A 3,994-nucleotide genomic window follows, 5' to 3' on the forward strand; every position below is an offset into this window, starting at 1 on the left:
TTTTTTCATTGTATGACTGAAGAGAAGGTGGAAGAAATTTGGATTGATTCTTGCCTGCTGGAGGCAGAGAAGCCCTATGTGTGTGTGTCTGGTGTAGAATGAAATTGTTATTCTCTCTTTGTGCCCTGCCATACATCCATTGCAGCACCTCTGTGAATGGATTCCTTGGGGAAATCTGAGCCTAGAGCCTTAGGATACATTCGATTAGTCACATTGAATTAATCTTTTCCTGACCTATAGGTTTTAATCTATGAAAGTAGAAAGAATTTCAAACAAATTTCAAATGAATAAACTTATTATCATCCTAATTGGCAATTTTAAAAAGAATCCTTGAGTTGAGACAGTGTTTGAAAGAGTTATCAAACTTTTATACTAAACTGTGCTAGCAAGTAAACAATCAGTATCATTATCAAATTCCCAAATACCTTTGAACTAAGCAGGAAATTGTAAATTATCTTGTTTTTGTGTCCACTAGGTGGACTCTAACCCGACTTCATGCTCAAGGAGGCAGACTTTATTTATCCATGTTTTCACCTAGGTCCATGAAACTGTGTACACTATTAATCACCTTGGACCATGTAGTATTGTAACATGTCAGCTCATGTTGGGTTTGTTTTTCATGATTATGTAATATAAATTCCTTTTCCAAGAGAGTATTCAAAAATGAGCTATTAAGTGAAATTCCAGAGAACACATAGCCCCAAATATGGAATTCTTGTTAATTATAATAAGCTTGCTCTACCTCTCCATGCCCTCAGTGCCCAGCCACAAATTAGTAAAATGTAATTTATGAGGAACTCTGGTTTGTAAAATGAGTAAAGCTTTAAGATTTCAAGTTTAAATATTAAATAAAGAATAAAAATGCTTATTAAGGTCTTGGGAGGTGGGTAGGGATGATGGTGATGTGCCTCCTGCTGTGTCTGAAATACAGGACCCTACTTAGCCAGGGGAACTGGATAATTTGTGTGCTCCTACCCATAATGAGTTTACTTTTAAAGCTGACATGATATAATGGTTGTGTACTATAGTGGGTTCAAAGAATTAATTTATTGATTAAATGTTTATTTGTCTAGGATATTATTTTGGAGAACTTCCTATTGTTCCTGACTCCTAGGTCAAAGGTAAGAACCAAAGCAAGTAACTGCTTGGAATTCTGCATTCCACACAACTTTTACAACTTGCCAGCTGGCTCCATCTTTTCCTGGCAAGGAGACCAAAAGGAAAGACAATGATTTGATTCTTATAGCTGAAGATTGTGCTGCGGTAGAGGCTCCTGAAGCTCTGAGTGTGAAATCAGGTGTGGGTGGGTGGGGGGACACCTCTTTTCCCACTGATGTGGATCATACTTGAATGCTAGGTTAAGACACATGGAGTCAGTTGTTCAGGCAGCAGTGAGATCTTTTAATAAAAGCCAGAGTAGACTTCTACATCCCCAAAAGGAAAGGTATAGGAGTAACCCAAATCCAAACATAGATAATTCAGAACACTCTGGGATCTCCTTGGTACAACTCAGAAGAGACAAAACAAAACTGTGTTTGGTTTGTGTGTTCCCATGACTCTATTGGGGAAGGCTTAGAGCTTCTCAAGGATGTACTGTACATAAATTCTTCTCTGTGACTTGATAGTATTAAAGAAACATTTAGTGTGAGTTGGAAGCCAAGTCCTGGGATTCTCTTCATGCCTTTTGTAAAGCTTCATCCAGATTCATCCAGAGGAGAGATTTTAAAGAAGCCCAAATCATCACCCAGTTAGAGTTGGTATTCCCAGATTGGTCATAGCCCTGGTGGGTTATACATGAAAGAGAGAGAGAGATCCAGAACAACTTGTCCATGTATAAGAGAGTTAAAAATGTGCCTTCTCCTGGTATTTTATTGTTTTTATTATTTTTCTTTTTAAAAAATTATCAATGCCTTTTATTCAATCAGAAAACCCATTCTGAATACTCTGTGTTAGCCAAAGAGCTCTCCTTACTATCTTATATACTCACTATATTCCTACTGTTTTCTGTACTTTCAGGCACTGTTAGTCTGGCTCCCTAATTCTCCTATTCTTCTTCCTACCTAATTAAATCCTTAACTAATCTACTTTAGAGTTTAAATAGTCTACAAAAATTCAGGGGTCCTCAAACTACCACCTGCGAGCCAGATACAGCAGCTGAGGACGTTTATCCCCCTCACCCAGACCTATGACGTTTCTTTATTTAAAGGCCCACAAAACAAAGTTTTTGTTTTTACTATAGTCTGGCCCTCCAACAGTCTGAGGGACAGTGAACTGGCCCCCTATTTAAAAAGTTTGAGGACCCCTGTAATATCTTTAGCTCCAGTCTACATTGACCTCCCCAATCAAAATGTTAGCTACTTTCGACTGTTTCTGGATTGGCATGTTTAATAAGGTGACTAAAAGAAAATGAAAAGAAGTTCCCCCCTTTTTTTATTTGGTTAATAACTCTTTACTAGTAGTTCCATATGTTTAAAAACTTATTATTCTCTGATTCTAATTCTGAATTATATAATATACCCAGAGAAGGAGAACAAAATTGACTTGAGTTTCTATATATGTTTCTATACAGAAGCCCATATTGTATCTGGCTTTGCAAAAATTCTATAATTGGGGGATTAGAAAATACACCAACAGAATGTGCAATACTATTGTTTGCTGTGGTAAAATTTGATGGAATCTTGGGTCTTAGTTGTAGGACTTTAGCCACCGACGCTGCTCCTCTCCTTCCCTCCAATCCCTCCACTCCATCTTCCCTTTCCCCCAGCCCCAGCAACTTTCTCCTCTTGCTCCCCAGCCCTGAACTGACGGCTGATATAAAGAAAAGTAGCTCAGAGGAAATTGTTTTGAATCTCATGATGTAGACTTTTGGCAATGGATTCTTCTGTAAGGTGGATGAAGATTATATCTAGGAGAAGTTCATCCTCACAGCACTCAATAAACAAGTGTCCTGCAGTAGGCAAGTACTAGAAATGATCCTCCCACTAGAAACTTGATGAGATATTGAATGATGATTCCAATTACAGTGATCACATTGAGAAGTCAGTTCCATAGACTTTGTAGACTGATTGTGTCTGGTACATCTTCACCAACCGTGCCATTGCCCAATGTTAAAATATCTATATGTATACAGCAGGTAGGTAGAAACCAGATCATGGTGTTCCTTGAACTGTCATACATATTAGGAGATGCCAAGGTAAAGCTGTTCTGCCCCAAGGGCATGGCTGTTTACCCATCAAAACTGTCCAAGCACCACCATACAGATGATCCTTACTTTGGCACTGGCTCTACCCATATGTTCTTCATGATGGATCCTGAGTGTAAGCCCAAGCAACCTGCCAACCAATTTGGGCCCAGGTTCTATGGCTTTAAGATCTACCCTACAACCTATCAATTACCCCTTCAGGTAGCCAACATTGTCAAGACCATCTGCTGACCCATTTCCCATCACCTTTCCCAATTTTCCAAATATTTTAGGCTATGGTAACCATTCTTGCCCCCATAACCTACCAAAACTCCTTTGCAGAATCTCAATTTTTTTTTTTTTTTGTTTAAGTTAAAAGAAATCATTATTTTGGTGTTATAGTGGAAGTATGAAATAAAAAAGAGGAAAAGAGCACAAAAAAAAAGAATGAAAATTACCTCTAATATTTGAGAGACAAGTAATTTTTCCTTAGGTTCTAGTCTTCCCTGAAGCAAGCTAGAATAAACACTAGGATAACAACTAGAATGCTCAAATTGGAATCAAAAGACCTGTGTTCAAATATTATTTGTAAATAGATAAATTCCCAGATAGATATAGATGTACATATATAGATATAGATGTGTATGAAGATAGATATAGATATAGATAGATAGATGAATGGATGGATGGAACAATGGCTAGATTACAGGCAGATAGATGATAGATCAATAGATCAGTAGACAAATAAAAAGATGGACAGATAGATGGATGGATGGATAGAGACAAATATTTAGATCAGACGGACAGATAAAT

General features: G+C 37.6%; 1 pseudogene; it reads left to right on the forward strand.

The window, feature by feature from the left end:
• Nucleotides 1-2,347: 2,347 nt before the first annotated feature.
• LOC127561574 (casein kinase II subunit beta-like) lies at nt 2,348-3,433 on the forward strand (annotated as a pseudogene).
• Nucleotides 3,434-3,994: the final 561 nt, after the last annotated feature.

The sequence above is a fragment of the Antechinus flavipes genome, chromosome 4 (assembly GCF_016432865.1).
Source record: "Antechinus flavipes isolate AdamAnt ecotype Samford, QLD, Australia chromosome 4, AdamAnt_v2, whole genome shotgun sequence".
NCBI classification, from domain to species: domain Eukaryota; kingdom Metazoa; phylum Chordata; class Mammalia; order Dasyuromorphia; family Dasyuridae; genus Antechinus; species Antechinus flavipes.